Below are 21,457 nucleotides of genomic sequence, written 5' to 3' on the forward strand. Positions count from 1 at the left end.
AAGAAAGGAAGGAAAAAAGCTTCAGGAAAATAAATACAGTAGGGACTCCAAGTGAGGCAAATCAGAATGCTGCTTGGGGTCTTTGGTTCACATCCAAAGGGGCTTTTTTTTATTTTCTATATGAAAAGCAAAAAGAAAAGAAAAAGCAAAATAAATAAATAAAGCCTACCAGTTTTAAGCACAAATACACACACACACACACACACAAAGAAGGGAACTGAACTTCAGTCTACACTTATTAATCTTCCAATCTTACTGTGGGTCTGTTTCACGGAACTATTTTACTTAGTTCCCCACAACTTATTCCTTATTACAGAACAGCTCAAAAAGTTTTTCTGATTTTTAAGCATGCCTGTAACAACAATCTTGTAAATAAATCATTTGATATTTTTAGTAAATTCAGTGTGAGTTTTTGGCATGGAACGTCAAATTTCTCCTTTTATATAAACATTCAAATCATTCTACCATTTGCCAGACGCTTAACTGGAATTTTTATCTAATTAGTATGTTTACTATAACAAATAATGACTGCAAACACATTTCATGTTTCTGGACAAAGTCAACATAATAGAGTAACAATTCAAGTAATGAGTGAAGAGATAAATTTTCTAGTGTATAGCTAAAGATTACCAATGAAATCAAAACTCACCAAAAATAATACTCAAAAAAAGAACAAGGCAGACACAAGTGAGAATTTACAAAAACAAGACTGAGAATTTCTAGAAACAGGAAATTGGTGAGACAGGAAGACAAGCATAATAACGTCATCTATGATGTCATATTTAACAGATTAATAAGAATGAAAGCTAATGAAATTGCATATATTCAGATTTTAAAACTTAAGTAGCTAAACAAAAGATCCTTCTGAATAAAATATAAGGGATGACTGAGAATATCAGCTTCTTAAACTAGTAAAATGAGGATCCTTTAAAGCAAATTTATTCCTGTTGAAGAATGTTGCAAAAGTGAAGAAGTATTCCCACTAAACCACCATGAAAAAAAAGGAATAACTGCCAGTAACGAAATACAAGAGACCACAGTTGACTGATAGAATTTAAGCTATCAGGAAATATATTTACAGAACATTAAATTGCATAATATGTGCCATTGAAACAAAATGTGGATATAGTCAAAAGAGGCTCACTTCATAAAATCGAAGGTGTACCTAAGCCATAATTTTAAAATAAAGACAATTCTTCCCATGAGGAAAACAAACTTTCCAGATACAAAGATTTACCAATCATTTGGACAAAATACTTTAAAACTATTTTCAAATAATAATAATATTTTTATTATATAGTGTTATATAGTAATTACATAACTGAGAATCAGACAGATCAACACATGATAGAATACTGAACATTCAACGTCTGACTATGGGTCAAATTCAGAACAAGCAAGATGTCCAAAAGCTCTTCTTGGTTCATGAATATGTGATGACCTATGTGAAATAACCAGGTTATGTTTCAATTTGTACTAGACAGATGTTAGTAACGGCTGATGTATTAGTTACACAGAAGTATCTCAATCCTAAATGTATCTAAATTAATGACACAGGAAATGACACCAAGTAGCAAAACTGATCCAATAGTGGCCAGTAACGGTCTTGTGCATTGCCCTGCGTGTCCTTTAGCGGTCTTGCCCAAGCCAGCATTGCACTGCGTGGTTCCCCAGCCCTGCTGCCTCCAGCCCTTCAACCTCTCCCCTCGACTTACATCCACACCTGCATGGACTCCTTGCTCCAGCTGTTTGACAGTGAAGAATCAGAGCTGAGCCACAATCCCCTGCCAAGCCCAGCCCATGCGCCCTTCTTCCTCCCCAGAAAGCTGATGGAGCAGAGTACACAGCCATGAACTGCAAGGTCAGTGGGTCCTCATTCAGGGCGCAGGAAAACGTTGTGCTGAGAAACAGGATCCAACAGGGAGAAAAGTCCTGTATGGACAGATTCTGGTCCTCCAGTAAGATCAAATCATCTGGGGAGAAGAAGGGGTTTTGAAAAAGGAAGAGAGAGATCTTCATGTCCAACCACCGTCCCAAAACTTCCACTTTCCTGTAGTGCAATACCTGATGCTACGGTGTTATAAAAAGTGTAGTGCTATTGTCTATCACTGCTAGATGCTTAGAGAACAAATATTCAATGCAAGCCACCAGCACAGTACAGTTACCCATCAACTGAAGACCTAATGAGAGCCAGATTCTCTTTTTTGTGGAATAATGCTCTAGACAACACGTAGAAAAACAGTGCCAACTATTCTGAGAGAGAAGAGTAAGGATGACAGGAAAGTTGAAAGTATTGTATGGCAGCAGACAAAGACTGAAGAGAAGGCAGCTCTCCGACTCTTCAAAATTCCTCAAAGTAGAGAGTAATTTTTGGAAGGTTAAAGAAATTTGAATCATACTAAGAAGAATTGCCTATGACATACATTCAGCTGAACAAAACTCTACAAAGTGAATAAAACACATTTTGAAAGCATTCAGAGCTATCCTGAGCATGAAAAGGAACCATTTCAGTACTTCTATTTAAGCTTAGGGACAGGAAAGTGCAATTAAGGCAGCCATAAGCATAGGTGCACACACTGCTCTGGGACAGTATTAACCAAAGTATTGTTAGCTGTTTTAAAGATGAAGAAACCTCTGCAAAAGTATTCCTTTTCCGCAAGTGTCATCTAGCAGATGGTTTAAAGGGATGGTGAAGTAACATCATAAAAGAATGTCCCTAGAATGACATGGCTCAGCCCATCTGCTTACAGTTAATTGTTTTGTCTTTCAAATAAACACCTACTGACTGGAAATCTTTGGTAATTTTTGCAGTAAGCAGATGCAATATATGAAAGCATGTGTGGTGAGAATATATTAACCAGTAAAACTAACAATAAAACCATTAACTTACTAGTAAAGTAATAAATATAGATAGTACCTAATAAGGTACATAAATTTGTAAGAAATTAAACATACATGTACATACATCTATGAAAAATATTAACAAAATTAATATGTGAAGTTGAAAGAATTTATTGAAAATATAAGACATGAGTCTGAAAAATCAGAAATATAATTTATTCTACAACCACAGATAGCTTCACTGCTTATTACTCTCAAGAAAGGATACTATATTTAAACATGCATAATTAAAACTGTAAAATTTTATTTGGTTTTACTGATTCTGTAAATAACCATGTTTGTAACCATGTTGTACAGAAGAGCACACAGAATCCCATCCTCCTCAGGACTTGCATGTCTTTGAATGTTACACCTCTGTAGTTTCACTCCAGCTGTGCTAGAAATTATTTTCAGCTGGCCCAGAGGCATTGTGAAATGCTCTGTGCTGCCATAAGCAAGACCAATATTTGATAGCAAACTTAGGATTCCTGCTGCCTGAACTGGTAGAGAACAAGCACGTGGTAGAAGTGATGAGCTTGTTCTCCCAGGGGTAGGGTGCCAGCTGCACTATAAAAGAGAGATAGTGTGGAATTAATAGTGGCCTCACAGGCAGGCTGTATATTTTGCCTTTCAACAAAAAAAGTCATGCCCTAAGGGAAGCTAGAATGGAAGAATGAAGATTCAGATTGCAGAAAAGAATACTACTACCTGGCAAAACTAATGTTTTTTTTCATTTTTGTGAAATTCAGCCTCACTATTCCAAGATGCTTTTCAGATGCTTTAAAGGATGGTCTGCGGCTAAAGAAGCTTATAATGTAAAGATAAACCACTACAGAACTGCTACAAAAAAGTAAGTAAGACAATAGAATTAAATTATGTACACAGACACTTTTGAATGGCATATGCAAGAAGGCAGAAGAGAGTTTATGAGGGGTGCATGAGCAAATGTAGCATAAGCTTTGTCATGAGCTCTGTGAAGCCCTTTTTGTGAGTCCAAGGCTGTGGAAAACAAACTCTGAGAGAATTGTCTACAAATAAGTGGACAGGTCTGGAAAGCACTGGCAAAGGAGAAAGATCAGGCATGACGTAAAAGCTTGATGATAGATTGTAAACACTGAGTAATAAAGTTCAAGGATCAATTCCCAGAATTTTTGAACCAAGCTAACAAACTTTCTCAGAGATCAATGTAATGCTGATGCTTCATCTGGTTCCACAGACCTTTTCCCACACCCTCACAGTCCATCAGTGGACTACTTATCCCTTTTGGAAAACACCCATGTAAAGCTTTGAAAGCAATAAGCAGCAGCTTGAGGCAAGAGGTCTCAAGAAGAATTAAAAATAGGAAGGAATATGAAAATATAAGTAGGCTAAAAGAAGGAATTCACTAACTACATTTTGCTTGAAGGGAGACAATGGGTGGGCATGAGGCAAGATCTGGTTAGGGCCAAGATGTGTGAAGCATGAGAAAAGCAAGAGTAAAAAATAACCCTGAGTCACTGAGCCTGAGTGACAAAAAGGATAATGTTTTTGTCTTTTGGGGATAGGAAAAGAGACAAGTGGATAAAGTTCTGTTTTGAAATGATAAGGTAATTATCTCTACCATCATGGTAGAGATCAAGCCTGAGACACAGGATTAGATGGAAGGAGTAATAATATTGGTGGAAAGACAGATTTACAAGTGACCTGTATAATTATAATAGTAAAAGTTATGTAGGGGGCTAACACCTAGAAACAGAGCATAAAATGAAAAGAGATAAAGCCCAAGGATGAAGACATGAGAAATTCCAGGACGAAGTATGAAAGGAGAGAAAGAAGATACATTGAAAGAGGCATTGAAGAAGTCACAGAGAAGAGAAGAACAGAGGATCATCCCAAAGTGACTGTGAAGATATTAAAATACAAATAAATCCCACAACACTAGTAATAGGACATGACAGAGACTCGAATTGCACTAAGACTTGACCAGAAGTAAACTTATTCAAACTGTTAGTAATTTGCCCATGATACAGTAAGGTAGGACATGCAAGTGTAGATAAAAGGACAGACATATCATCCAAATACAATTCCATTGTGCACAATGAACTGAACCACGACCAGTAGATGCCTTAACACTGATGATGGCAGTGATTGTCATCTAGGCTCAAACCTTGCACTGAGTGCCAACACCAGTGGGTGAACTATCAGAATCAAAAATTTCTGCTCCTTCTATGTCAAACATGTTAATGAATTTAACTCCAGTTTTACTTTCTGCTTTATGATTAAATTTCCATATGAGGTAATTCTGGATGTTAAGAGTTTGGAGTTGTCCCACTTGCTTAACATTCAGTATTTTTATTCACAACTTGAAAGTAAGTATGAAGCCACAGATGAAAATGTGTGGAACAGACAGAAAAGGTAGAATGGTAAACACAGATGATGACAAGAGAGTCATACAGTGCAGCATTTCTCAATCCCTGTGATGTATATTGCTAGAGAGCAAACAAAGTATGAACTAGCCATCATCCAGAAACCAAACATCAGTGCAAATATTTTTTAGTTGATTGTGCTGAGAAGTGAAATAAGACAATGGAGTGCCATTGAATAGTAAGTTTGAGAGACACCGAGGCAGAGCTGAACACTTAGGAAACTGGATCTACTGTAAAACTAATCTTAAGAAAGCCAGAAGCTATATTAAAGCTCAGAATTCTACAAATGAAGAATGCACACATGCTTCAACATAAGTGGATGTGACAAAAGAAAGGATACCAGTTTAAGAGTCCATTTACTTAAGCAAGCGAGCAAATGAACAAGTACCAGGATCTCTTAAGGCAAAGCTGTGGCAAAAAACATAGCATAATTCTTATTTGAAGTCAGTCCTTCTGCATCAATCCTTCAAATGTGGCCTGCGGGACAGACTACAGGATCAGGGGAATTTTTTTTCTTAACACTTTAGTATCAGACGTTATTTATAGTCTGCCTTCTTAGCCAATGTGCTTGAAAGTACACACTACTTGCTCAAATTAGGACCCAAATTCAAAAATACTGTAGTAAGAAATGCAGTCTTTTTACCTGTGTCTACAAATTCAGAAGCATGTCCATGTAAGTTTCTACATCTTCCAAATGCTAAAAAGCAACAGTTGAGAAAGTAGCAACTTACATAAGCAACTTATGTAGCAATATGTAAAATTGTCTCTCCTTCAAATTTCTTCAAGAACTTGAAAGTTCCTCAACTTCCAGCATTTTCAGGAAGGTTGGTAAATGCCCTTGATTCAAGAATTCCACATTCCATGAGCACAGCTCATGTCTCCCAGGTGAACCAGAGCAGAGCACAATATTTGCAATGGTGTGTTAGGACTATATGCCTTTATGATAAGCCACCTAAATTGATACAGTCCTTCTGCTGCAAACCCAGGAAAGTCAAGACTGTGAGAAGTGCAAATCAGATAGTCATATCACTACTACTAGGAAAAAAGCCTGTTGAAGTGGTGCTACTTTTGAAAGGAATTTAGAATGCACCAACCACTACTTTTTCTATGTAACATTTTTTATCAGAGAGCTTACATAGAACCTGAATATTGCTTCACTCTGCAAAATCAAATCACAGACATCAAGAAACTATCCTTTCACCTCAGAAATCTGACAATGTAAGTGAGGTCTGGATAAAGATGACTTTTTTCAGCTTTCAGAGAAACAACTCCCCTCCTTCCCCAAGACTGTAATGGAAGTATTTCAATGCAATAAATATTTTATGATCTTACAGAGAGTCTAACAAGACTATCACTCTCTTTTGCAAGAGACTGAAATACTTCCCAAATCCACGTGTATAAAATCAGACAGAAGTCAAACACACAAACATATCTTACAAAGAGTATTGAGAAAGAACAGACCTGCATAAATACAGCTTCTTTTCTGTCCCACTGGGTACACAATTCTTTTTCACAGAACTCTTCTGCAAGTACAGGCCTACCTGGAGTATTTAGTAGACGTGCTCAGGACCGCCCTGGTGATGCTGAGACCATGGGCAGTGTGTGTATACACACAACTCTGCACCTGCAGTTCCACCCCATGCGCACACTGAACATGTAACACAGACTGTAGTCTCATGGAGAACATATACAGCATATGCAGGAGGTCCAACCCCTTCCTAGATGTCCCCTGCCATAGACGTGGTGCCCCTTTACAAGCAGACACCAAGGATCTTCCTCCCGTGCCAGTGACCCACCCCAGCCTAAAGACATCCCTGGCCATGCTACACTTCTGCCAGAAATGCTGCTGTCACAAGCAAGCCTTCTTCCCCAGTGGAAGAAGAGGACATCTCTTCCAGAAACAATCTTCTCTTTGTGTCAGCAGCAGAGGAGAATTTGTCCCTTGCTCAGATGCAAGGGAAATACACCTTCCACTGCTGCTCTTTGACAGTGAAAAATACGGTAACTCAGTCCTGAACAAAAAATGATTGGTGCCAATGCACACACAAACCATTCATGGAGAATCTGTAAAAAGGTTATTCTTTCACAGTGGTAAGTTGGAATGTGAGATATATTAGCAGGCAAGAAACTCAGACAGGTGAAAGCTACTCCATGTCAAATGATATGCAAAATGCACATCCAGTCTGTAAAGTACTTTTAAATTAAGTATGGACTCCTCATTTCTGAGCGGACATTTCTGTGACTACAAAAAATTATGAAATTAGAATTTGGAAAATTTTTCTGGACTGTAACTCAGTCAAGAACATTCCTTTTCTTTTTCTATTTTGAGGTATGAATCCCTGTCCTGTTCATTCTGTTGAAGGCTTCAATAAAGTAGCACTGGTTGGAAACTGCCTTATGTTTATCTCATCATTATGTTCAATGAAGTAATGGAAACTGAAGACTGAAAACTTTCTCTGTTGGTTTAACAAATGTTTTTTGTCATATATACAGTATGAAAAAATTATTCAAAAATAGCAAATTCTTTTCATTTGAGCAGTATTTGATGCAAATTGATGTATCTCATAAAGATTATATTTGGTATAAATAACAAATGGGATGCTGTGCAACCCAAATGCATCCTGGTATGCCTGAGAGAGAAGGACCTGCCAAGCCACACCAAGAACAGAAATGTTTTGTAACAGTTTTCAAATCTCCTCCCTCTCTCCACCATTTTTACTCTTAAACTTCTGTGGGATTATTTGCTTTGTCAGCATTTTCCAGCTTTATAACATCACTTTTGTTTTGTTATCCTGAATTTTCCCTTTAAAAAGCTCAAACTGAACTTAAAACAGCCCCCTTTTACTCTTTCAGCATTAACCTAAGGAAGGGTCATACATTTCATACAATAATGTACCTGGCACAACATACTTTTCAAAAAGTTTATGCACTATTTTCAACCTGAAAATTACTGTATGTGTTTAGCTGCAGCATACGCAGATTCAAGACAATGTGATAGGAGTTTCATTAATATAACAAGATGCGAGTCTCACTTTTAAATTTTCCTTAGATGTTAACTTTTCCAGTTTTAAAGAGCATTATTAAAATGTATTTATTCTTCAGTTATTTTTAATCATAATATTCAATTGAAGTTTGGGTCAAAATAAATAACCTGGCCCAAGGGCCTAATTTGCACTGAGGTCCTATTTAAGAGTTTGCTGATAACCTCATGAAGAAATAATTGGAATATTTAAAGTGACAAATTAAAGCCAATGCAATTAGCAATAACTCTCATGATTACTTAATATTTTCTAAGAGCTTTTGAGAAAGCAATGACAGGATTTTATGCTACGAGATAAAATTCTATTCATTTGAAGAAGTGAATTACATATGTTTACCATATTAAACAGGGCAAGAAAAAATTCAGATGAAGTAAAAGGATATCAATAAATTATCACTAGGGAATATTACCAAAGTAAAATATCCGCCCTGTCATTTGGTTCTTCTAGGTCAATAATCATGGTTTGCAAGTCCTCAACTTAGGCCCTCAGTGCCTAATCAAAATAGATGTCAATTTCCATCTTTAAAAGCAGTTTACAATAATCTGAACCAATATAAATGATTGCACCTGACAAGAGAAATATATTTAAAGAACTGGTTTCCACACAGAATTCTGTGGAGGAAACTTTTCTTTTCTTTTTTCTTTTCTTCCTCCCCGCCCAATGTGGAACACAATAAAGCTGCAAGGACCTAAGAAAATTCTAGCTTTTGCCCCCAAAACAAGCACACACCAAACTTCTCTTAAATTCTTTCTTCTCTCTCATGTAATATTGCTCTGGGTTCTTAGTTGTTTTCAGAATACCATGGGCAGTCTGAAAACTGTCCAGGGATCAACAGCTGCACACCACACATACACATGTGTACACACACGCACACGCACATGCACACATGCATTCACGTAGATAAAATTCTACTACAAAAACTCAAATTGTCAATTAACCTAAATTTTTTCAATACTCCTTTTTCTTTTAATTTAAAATAGTTTCAGAATGGGAAATTAAATTCTCTAATAGTCAGTGCTACAGTCAGTGTTACTTGGAGACAAAAACCTTGTTATACTTGAAATCTGTGAAAAGATTTCCCATCAACCTCCAAGTATGGGAATAAGAATAAACTCATTAAAACCAAATGGACTTCTCAACCTGAGACACAACTCACTGCAGAAAAAGAATCACCTCATCCACCAGTTAGAGTAGACACAAAAATATTTTCTTTTCCTCACCAAATAATCAGTAATGTTTAACAAATGCACTTGAATAAAACACACACATGAAAATGCACAAAAAACACTGGTATGACACGATTTGCAGTAGCAAAGCAATTAGTGTTTTATACAGTAGCATTAATACATGGGATGAAAAAAAAAGTACAAGTTCTCTGAAATAACATTTTCAGTGCTTCCATGCCTTATGGACCATATAAATACAAGCTAGAACAAAAAAAATAAAAACCACTGTTAAAGGTCCTCCATCATAAATGCCTGACATATTAAAAATGCAAATTTATATGAAAGACCACCTTTCCTAAACATCTTACTGTATTAATATATGTTTCATTTTCATATGTCGACTACAGGCTTTCTGACATGCTTTGGCTCAACAAGAAGTGCATTTTATACTTTAATGAAGATAATATTAGAGAGAAGTAAACTAAGTAGAGACTTTTACCCAACATGGAGCAGGACACCTCTCCCCTTGCATAGTGCAAATGTGCTTTCCAGCCTCCCTGCTCCTCTCCCTTCTTAGCAACCCACAGACCAGAATGCAAACATTTCTTCCTCATAGGCACAAAAAGACCGATTTCCTATATATGTCAGAATTCACTCCCTATTGCCATCTGTTATGGAAATCCATTCAGTTAACACTTCAGATAGGTATTCTACACATGGGATAGGAATACTGGAAAGGGAAACAATCTTTGGGAAAATATTTGATGTACAGATCAGACACCATTAAAATAATAAACGTTAGTTGTTTTGATAGTTCTCTCTTTTACACTCCTTAAAGTTTTTCTGGTGATTCACTTTCGTTAATCTGACTGAGGACAGAAAATAAGCAAAGCTGTTGACTCTGGTGAAGTGGTGGAACTGAGCACTACAAGGGAACGAGGCAGAGCCCACCGTACCTCAGCACATGGACGGGGACGCGCCTCTGCTTGCTGAAAAGCCTACTGCCACCAAACGGCAAATCCTTCTCCGCTACCTACATACACTCCTTTTTAAATGTCTGAACATTGACATCACAGAATGTCCCAGTCTGCCAGGCACCACAGGCCACCAGCTAGGACCGACTGCTTCTGAAGTCATTTGCAACTGCAATCTTTCTCACAGAAAGCAAAGCCTTTGTTTACAACCATCATGATTACTCTTTAAAATATTAGCAAAACAGGTTCAAAGCTAAACAAAAGCACATTTTCTTGCTTGATAGCTTTTTATGTGAAGCTGAAAACTCCTGGTCAAGCTCTTTTAGATTGGCTAACCATTGTGCCAGACAAATTTTCATTCTGGATGACAAGTCAGGAACAAATACTATATTCCCCTACACAGAATAAAATAAATTTTCACTGTTTTTCACTGAGATAGAAGCAACAACTGCAGGAATCTGCCACAGCATTTGTAGATTCTAAAACGTTCTCATCAATTGGAAAAATCATTTTAGCAGTCACAGGACTTTGGAAAATGTCCAAAAGTAGGTGAAGAGTTTCAGGAACTCACTAGCAGGCCTTTAGCATCTCTGCTACTTTCTTCATTATTTTGTGTAATGTTTTAAAAATCAGATAGGATGACACAATCTCAGGTATAGAAATATTTTCATATTAAAGGTCATCATTCTCGAATCACTGCTCCTGTCCATGAATTTGAACCAAATGTTCTTTAGGTGTAGAGAAACTCCGTTCCAAGGACACATCTGAACGGGCAGAGAGACACTCACTCAAGGCAGTCATCCCTGCAATGACGCTGAAGACAGACAAGGTGGGCAGGCTGGAAGCAGAGCAGCCTTATTCACCCGCTGCCGTACTCGGACATTGTACCACGCCAAACTAACAGCTCTGTTAGTTCAGCAGCACTTCAGAGATCTCAGCAACACACTCCACTGTCGGGTGAGGATATCCTATGTATAGCCCAATACATAAGGAAAACAGCTAGGAACTGACTCCAGTCCCAGCCAGCTAACTATCCCAAAAACCTTCTCATTCCCCACTTTTAGCCTAGTGCTTTCAGTGCCAACATGCTGAAAGTTTAACTGAAGCTAAAACATTTCAGTAAAAAGTTTAAGTTTTGATTGTTTTCCTTCTTATTTTAAACTCCCAATTAGATAGACTGCTCTATCAAAAGATAGAAAAAAAACCCAAAATCTAATTTTACTAGAAGTTTCTGTGGTGCAGATACGTCTGGTTTCCTGTTCTCAGGGACACTTACAAGCTTGTGGTGGAATCAAAATTTCATTTACACCAATACTTGAATCCCTTCACATGCCCAGCTTCTTACAGATTTGCAAAGTGGCTCACAGTGTTCTATTTTTAGGTATACAAATTTGCTATCTTGGGAAATATAAAGGTAACAGCAAACCTTCTTTTTTGCCAACTTTTCCTGCTCAAGTCTTATGGCACCCTGACAATTCCCTTTAGAAACTTCAAGCAATCCTGAGACTATCACCACGATTTAATAATCTATACAAAAATTTACGTAGGAGAATATTGCAAATATATATTCAAACTGCAAAATAACATGTCCTGTGTCTTTTAATTCTCCTAGATTCTCATAATGTCCCTACTACACGTAGGATTCCTTCTCTACTTGCTTAACAAGTAATTCAGTTATAATTAGAAAGTAAACATTTATTATAAAAAAAAAATCAATATTAGTATCAGACAACCTGGGGAAGACAATTATTCTTTACCTCAAATGAAAAGCATCATTTTTAAAAACAGAGAAGTTATTAACTGACTACAACTACAGAGTAACTACCTACATTAGTTACTGGTTACTCTGAGCGGTGTTTACACTAGTCTTTTAAAATGAATTTAAGTGAATGCTTGTATTCAGTTATTTAATCCCTTTCTCCAAAGTAATCAATAAAAAATTAGTCCATAATAGACTACAGGGATAGCTTCTGTTTTCTAAAAAACGCATCCAACAAATTTCAGATTCAAAGAAGAATTAAAAAGGTACAAAACGGAGCTTGTGGACTTCTATGCACAAAAGGCAGCTTGAGGGTGGAGAAAGAAAGAAAGGAAGAAATCTAGCAGCATAGTACCAAGAAATACTAAAATGATAATTGTTTTTGGTTTGAAACACAAGATGTGGTATCAGGGAAAAAAGGCTCAGGTAAAATGTTTCAACGCTCCCTGAAGTAAATAGGATTTTTCTTTTCAGGAAACAGAGAAATGTCTCATCTTTCCCTTGAACATACCTGAGTCCTTTTTGTGTTTATTTGTTTTTAATTCAATTGGTAAAATTTGCATCAATTTTTCCTTGTGTGATGGCATACTAAAGAAAAACTCAAAAAAATTAAAAGGACAAAAAACAAAAAGAAAAAAATCAATGAAAGAACACAATATTAAGAAGCAGTAATGTTTAAGAGAGAATCAAAGCAGAGGAGAGCAGCTAAAAAGACTGAAAAAAGATAAAGGGCAAAGGATTTAAAAATTAAACAGAAGGAAAAAGATTAAAGAAAGAATGGCAAAAGGCAAAGCAAAAGGATTTAAGAAGCCAGTATAAAGAAAAGACATTCAGTTATGAGAAAGGAATAGCAACTACTAGAGGAAAACACTTGAATATAGTGAATCAAAAAATGGAAGGAAAAAGTAAGAAATTAATTAAAAAACAGGCAGAAAGTTAGAAAATCTTTCAACAGTTTTCCTGTTTTATTCATTTTAATGATAATGATAATGAAAATAAAATATAAAGCAATACAATGCCAGTATTGGCAAGTTAATTCTTCTCTATGCAGCTATTTATATGCACTATGTGCAAAGCTAAAAATAAAATGGGAGCCTATCTAAAATACCATATATCTTTAATTTTACTAATACTAGCATTAGTAAATACTAGTATTAATATTCAAGGGATTTGTCTATTTTATATAGGGTTCCAACTTCATTATAAAGATCATTAGGAGTTCATAAAGGGTTAATAAAGCTTACAGTTTATTATTTTACAGTCAGAAGTACTGTATTACAAGTGGTTAAAGACAAAACTATAGCAATCAATGGACAAACTGGACTTTGTAACAAGTTATAATTAGCTAACTATTAATGCTATCATCGCTTTGAAAGATTCTAATAAATACATTCTTGCTATAGCGGAAATATTTTTTTTCCAATGGAGACACACAGGATAGAGAAAAGTTAAAGAAATGTAACTCAAACACCCAAAAGATATGAAGCACAAGGAGAAAGTTCCTACCCTTGTTATTCAAGGGTGACATTCTCCTTTGAACATTATACACTATATACCCTGTCATTATTTTTTATTTATATTATACAACTGCGGGGTTTGTTAGCTATTCCTTTAAATATTTCCTCGGTTTATCTTGATTTTCTCTTCAGACCAGTAACATTCTTATGCCAGTAAGTGTCCTCACATATACACGCTTCATTTAAAGATACTGATTTTTTCCATCTCTTTTTTTTTTTTTACTGAATATCTCCCCATTTGGTGGTTTTATTAGAAAGAGTAAACAGAATTTCCAAATTTACCTCTCTATACCATTCATTATTTTACTCTTACTTACCATGTTACCCCTTCTTTCTCCACTCTCAATAACAATCTTTTTTAATCTCTACTCACATGAAACCATTTTCATGCCCCCAATCATTTTCAGTGGCCTTTTCTAGACCTTTTGTATTTCTGCAATATTTGTTTCAAAGATGAAGCAACCAGACTGCACAAGCTTTTCAAACTGAAGGTGTAACATTGCTTTATTTAGCTGCATTTTAATACTCCCAGGAATATTTCCCAGGCCATTCCTGATACAACTTATATCTTTTTTTATTCTTTGGACATGACAATATCTATTGAACAAACATTTTATTTGAGCAGAACAAAATAACACCTATGTGTCATTACTTAATAGGAAAATTTAGAATCCGTAATGCAAATAAGCAGTTCAAGTTCCCTCGCGGCACGCATTGCCATTTTGCACCACCCATTGTTAATTACCCACTGTGCTGAAAACTGATCATTAATGCTACCTTTTGTTTAGGCAATCCAGACCACTCTGTAAACCAGGCAGGTAACATGACCTCTTCCCCTAATTATAAAATTTCCTTTTCAAATTTGAAGTATATAAAATCGACTGGTTGTCCTTGTTTTACTGAAATGTCATGCATTCTGAAATTCTGGAGAAGCACAGTAATCCTTTACGGAAAACACACTGGCTTTCCCAATTGTGTTCTTTTAAGTATTTTACACTTACTACTAAATTTACTACTAAATTTACTACTAAAATAAAGCTTGAATTTACTTTAGCAATGCAGTAATTTCCACTGTTCTGTTCATTTCTCAATCTCATTAAATATGTTGAAGTTGAACACATCGTCTTGGTCAGTTTTGTCCACTCTTATGAAAATAACAATGAAGAAACTAATCGATGCTATCAATGAAAAAAAAAACCTCAGACTGAAAAAAATTGTTAATATTTGTGCCACCATAGATTCTTTCGAATACTTTTTTTGCTCCAGAACCTACTTCCCCAACTATCTTCCCCATATATGGAAGAGATGCAAAGAAAGACATTCCAGATAACATCAAGTCTTTTCATTTGATACATAAATTTTCTATAAGCAATTACTTTGAGCTTGAAAACTTTAGCCCTGATAGAAGTAAGTGCTGTAAATCATGAATTTTAATCACATGAACCAATCAAGCAACAGAGATGTACCACAGAGTACAATTAATAATCTTGGGTAGAATACTGTGTGTACACAAAGAACTGATCATATATTAACTCTGTGTTGTGATTTGATGGGAGGTTTCCTTGCAAGATAATTAAGTATCATTTTCTATTTCAGATAACTTGGGAGATTAATTCAACTATGGCTCATGAATTACTTCATCAGCTATCCAGAAATTAAATGGTCTATATGGCAACTCATTCTTCATTATTTAATAGGTGCATTTATGAACAAACAGAAAGGATATATACATTCTGAATGACAGAACATATAGCTAATATCACACGTTTCTTGACCCCCGAATAATACAAATCCCAGAAAGATATGGGCTTAGAGTAAAACAATACACAATGTGTATTCCCATTATTTTTTAAAGAGCTGATTTTAATTTTAAGAACAATCTAACTTTCTAGAAGATACTTAGGGTAGATTGTCCCAGAACACAAAACCAACACACTCAAAGAAAGTGCAATAAGCAGAAAGTTTTCTAGTAAGTTATTTTAGCATACTTTTGTCTACTAATACAGTAAACAAACTAAAGTATTAATATGCATCTACTAAAACATTAATTAGATTATATATATTAAAACTGTTCACACTAAAAACTGATATAGAATTAGACGTTCATTTTTTATGTACTTTTACCTAAGGGTACTGATATTAGCTTGCTGTATTTAACCACTAAAAAGAAATTAATCTTTTTAATTTTGACTATATATCATCCTGTTTTTAAATTTCTGAAGTTTTCTGAATATATGTTTTTTCCATATGTATGAATTCACGATTATCTTTTATTAGTGTGCAAATGTTTCAATAGCACAAATGCCACCAGATTGTTACTTTCGAAAACCAACTGGTCACAGGAAAGTTTGCTTCTCATATTCTGCCATCCTTTTCCTAGAAATGACAAGATTTACTGAAGGACATTACAGAAACCCTTAAATTAAAACCTTGTACATTAAATAAGAGCAATGAAAGAGGCATCAAAGAGGTGCAAGAGACACCAAAATGGTGGAAAACATTCCAAAATTGTGTAGAATTTCACAGAACAAAACAGGGTAAAATTTCAAGAAGGTATCTAAGATCAGTACCAAAAGGAGCATCTGGTCAGGAACCTTACATTCAAAGCACCCTAACTGCAGCTGAGAGAAAGGAAAGCTATGTCAGATCTGTGATAGATCTACAGAGGGAGAATGCAGAATAGTTGTACCTTAAGAAATTATGAGTTTGGAGGCAAAAGGAAGAGAAGAAATGAGAGAATAACTACAGAAGCAGGTACAGTCCAGGAGAGTTTCTGTGAACGTAGGCTAGACTGGAAAGTGACTGGGGAGGAATAAGATATTGAGAGATGTGAGAAATATGACAGACTAGAAAGCAAGAAAATAAATGTGCATATTGGGACAGTGACAAGGTTCAAAGGTACTGCACAAAATTTGTGTCCGAGGCAATGGAACTATCTTTACCAAGCTCAGGCATATAGCAATGCATTTTATTCACATTCTGTATTTTTAAGGTTTGCTGTACCTTAGAAAAGGTACAGAAACGAAAACAAATTTATTTTTTAAATTGAAAGCTTGCATCCTACAGACGCTAATACAAATTGCCAGAAGCAAGCCGGACAAATGAGAAACTCCAGCCCAGGGAAAGACAGAGCAGTGTAATGTTACAGTTTCCAATTGAGAGGCAAATAAAAGTAGGAGAGGATGAAAGAAAAGAGAAGTTAGTACAGCGTGTTTCTCAGGTACAGCAAATAAGAAATGAAGGGGAAAAAAGACAAGAAGAAAAAACTGACATTCAGGAGCCTTTAAGACAACAATGTAGAAATGGCTAAATGGAAAACAAAGGGAAGTTAATGAAATTATTTGAAGACACAGCAGATATAATACATATTATTATTATTATTATTATTATTATTATTATTCTATTTATCTATTTGTTTGCCTCAGGGGAAAAGCAAAGTACTTGACAGGCCAGAAAGGGAAACTGCTATTTGCATAAGAGAAAGCAATTAGTGCTTGTGCAAGAGCTCCCTTATGGTCCTACCTTCTTATCCCACGTTCCAGTAATATTTACATGACCTCAGACATCTATAAAAGGCAAAATCGTTCACATAATATTCACGCAAGAAGTTCTATCGACGAAGACACAGGTTTCATGAAACTTCCTACCTGACTGACCAGAATGTGGCCTTACATGCTTGTAGCACTTAGGCTTCCTGGCTTTAAAATTTACTGCAATAAAGACTTCCCATTTGTCTCCTCTCAAAAAGAAACTGATGAATTCCAGTTCAGAAGATGGAATACCGATAAATTCCTTTCCTTTTTAAATAATTATTTTATTGTTTTTCATTATTTAATATTGAGAGGAGTTACTTACATGAGCCTAACTTTGAAGAAAAAAGCATTAATTAAAATAGATATATATAATAGATATATATACCATTCTGTGTGATATATCAACACATTAACTAAGTTTTCTTAGTAGTGAAATACAAACCAGTTCCGTATTTAAAGATGACCAGCTGCTTCATTTTTCTTCTGTAAATACAAAGATTACTTTTATTGTATATACTACTTCTCATTTAGAAGAATATTCTAAGTCATTCTTAGCCTGGTCATTCCACCCCACTTCCAGATTTCACAAAAACAGGTGTTTTTTCCTTCTGCAGAGCCATGGACAGACTATGAGGATTACTATAGCTATTTCCATGTGGTAACAGTGCTCTACAGCGTTTTCAAGATCTCAGCTGGCTGGGATCAGGGCTTCTACTCCAGGCAGTTGTTTGAGCTGGATCCAATCACACTCATAGCACTATGAGGCAGATGGAGGCTACATCTCAAGGTGTAGCAGTTTTAGTGTCTACCTCAAAATTGCACTGACCACCTCCTGTTTTTGAATTCAACAATCTACAGATTAGTCATGCTAGACTATGAAGCCACTTCTGCCTTTCTGTTCGCTCAAACTTCATTACAATATTATTTTTTATTCGTCAAGCTGAGTAAGGCCTATGCTTGTTCCCCCCCAAAAATCACTTTTTTCAAGAATATATGTGCAGTTTTATATGATTCAGAAAATTTTATTGTTATACTGTAGGAAAGAATCAAAATTTTTCAACTGAGGAATTTTACCCCAAACTTGTCTCACTGATTTGGAATCAGATCTGTTCATATATAAGGAAACTCACATATTTATTATATAAGGAAATAAGTCATAAAACATAATCTGGTAATTTTAATACTTCCATCTTCCATCCAAAGGGAGGGAACAGAATATACAGAAATGTCCTAAAAAGCATTTTAATTCTATTCAATGACCTTACTTACAGTTATTTAACTTATAGTCTCAACCATTATTCATTTTTTACTTCTCTTCTTTAATACATATGGATTTTATAGCTTTTCTAAGTAACAACACAAGCAACAACAGCAAATACAAGCTGTGTCTTACTTTCTTCAAGATAAAACTAGAGTATTTTACACTTTTTTTTTTTTTTAATCTGTACATGGCACTGATTAAGTGATCTTGAAGAGCTCCAGGGCTCAAGCAGGGCACACAGACTTGCTGTTTTCCTTTGCAGCAGAGGCTTGGCTCACTGTTGGGAGTGCGTCAAGCCCGAGACGGGCCACCCCACGGACTCTCCAGTGAGGTCCCAGCATGTGTCAAGGGCAAGGCACTGCACAGTGTAAGTAGAGAGGTGAGAGGGATTTCTAGACTGGATAGCTAGTGTGAGAAGATGGACAAAAAAAATCTATGCTCCAGAGCCAGACTCAGCTTCAAACCTTTTGTGTCTACATGACTGAAAACAAAAAGACCCTGGTGTCCTGGAGCTGTGCAACAACCCACAGACAGAACAAATAAAGATAATCACCTAGCAATAGAAAAAAGCTTTTACTTCCAAGAAATACCATTGAATATTTCACCAAAAAACTATTAGGGTATACAGCATAAAAATATTCACATCATCTCCTGTTAGATAAGCAGAAGCTTTAGACAGCAGACAGTGACAGTTCAGCATGTTATGGAGAGGGACAGAGTTGCAAGCCTGATATAGGAGCTGGCAAGTTTTCCAGTCTTGGCACACCAAGTGAGAGGGTTTACTTTTTTGACCTCCAGTCTCCTATGGAGAAGCTACACAGAGTATCTTCTGCAATTTGGCAAATACAGTAATTTAGATGACTACAGGGTCCCAATATGGAAAGAGATTTGTCTTTGCTGCTGTCTACTTTCGCCATTCCTAAGTATTTGATCAATATGATCCTTAGTTTTTTGTTATCTTATTTTACATATTAATATCTACATTATCAAGCACCAATAAGAAAAGACAAAAAGCAATTAAATTTGAAGTAATGTACTTTAACTGACATTAATTTAATTTTAAATTGATATCTGTCTTTATATGTTTCATTTCTGAATAACTTTTCATACAGGTGAGCTCATATTTAAAAAAAGAGAGGCTGGAGTATTCAACCAAATGGTCCGGGCATTACTCTGATGCTTTTTTTTTTCCCTTGAAAATTCAAATGATCCCTGCAGGCAACCAACAACTGCTAGGTATCTGGAATGTGCTCTTTGAACTGTACAAAAGCCTTCAGCCTTTCGTGCATTGCTGCAAACAAAAACTGCCAAGTGTAATTATTTCTCAAATTTAATGTTATGGAAGTGTTGCATTATTTTTTTTCACAGCTCTGAAAACAACCGTAAAAAAAAAATAGGAGCATTTCCCTGTAAAAGTTATATACTGTATTTATCACCTTTTGTAAACAACTGATCCAAATGAATGCTAGTCAAATCTCAAAGAGCACCACTCTTTCTTTGGTGTTCTTACAATCATACTTCTATGGAAAGAATCAAAGGAGTAAGTATATGCAGTCCTCCTAAGAATGTTTCTTCATCCTTTAGCTTTTTTAAAAGAAAAAAAAAATACTTATAAGCACCAAACAGTGCTGAGAGAACAACAAAAGCTTGAAAATTCATAGTTCACTTTCCTTTTTTTTTTTCTTAACATACACTGCTGTATCTAGTATTCCTACAAACATTCAAATACTCTAAGGTTACTCAGTGGCTATATATATATTTCAAAATATACATATTACAAAATAAAAGCACAGCAGTCTAGATGATCTTGTATGCTTCTGCAGTTCTAATGAGAACTTCCTTTTTTTTTGAACACAGGTGTGTTCAACTTGCCGAACTGAAAGTATTCAAACTGTATTCATTGAACACAGTCATATTCAATAATACAACTCTTATTACTGACTTCAGCTATACCTGGGATTTTCAGGCTGAAGATGGCATTGAGGTGAATTCAGCTCCCTTACAGCTGAAGGTTTCCACATCTGAAATAACTGCTACCTAACCATAAAGATGCCTAAATTCAAAACAAAAATGTCTGTTTGAATTGCAGAAGTACCCTGCTTCAGGTATTCTTTTTTTGGCAAGCTATTTAGTTCCAGTGTAAACTTCATTACAATTCAGGCATGAAACGGAGTAGTGTCTACGCTTCAACTAATTCCCAAAGCAGACCCAAACTCCCAGACACAGTCTACATATCACTCACCCACGCTCATAGCATTGTTAGCCACAATATTCTGTTTCAAAACAGGAGAAGAGAAGGGACCTGCAAACAGCCTCAGCCAGGGAGACTGAGCCCTGCACCCTGCACCCTCCTCCTCAACCTGAGCAGATTCAGTCATATTCTCTACCTTCCAGGAAAGCCTCCTAAGATCCAAGCTATGAAATGCTCCAGGTGCATGTATCTTCCAAACGCAATCCTTAACTGTTGCCAAATGAAGAGGAGCCACTGCATGGCAAAAAATACAAATGAAATACAGAATCCAGAAGGAGATCAAAAAAAAAGGAGCCTGACTCTTTAGCCTGCTGATGTGGGGAGGACAGACCAAATGAAGGCATTTAACACACACAGCTCCTCAAGCTTCAGTGAGGACTAAGAATTAAAACCAAACTCTGCGCCTAGTATCGCCAACTGGTAATCTCTAGGGAATCCCTTTCAGTCAGCAGGAGCAAGGAATCTTTGATCAAGTACATAACAAGGTTAAACACCCTCAATCACCTTGCTTGTACCACCTCTTTACTTCATCCACACTGCAATACTTCAGCTGCACACCCAGAAAGACATTCTGAACTGCGTCCTTTGGCAAAAAGAACATCAGAATCAGGACCAGGAAATGTTAGGCATAGCATCTCCAAGCTCCTGTGAGCTATCTGAAGCAAAGGAA

The sequence above is a fragment of the Apteryx rowi genome, unplaced genomic scaffold (genome assembly GCF_003343035.1).
Source record: "Apteryx rowi isolate R43461 unplaced genomic scaffold, aptRow1 scaffold_535, whole genome shotgun sequence".
In the NCBI taxonomy this organism is placed as follows: domain Eukaryota; kingdom Metazoa; phylum Chordata; class Aves; order Apterygiformes; family Apterygidae; genus Apteryx; species Apteryx rowi.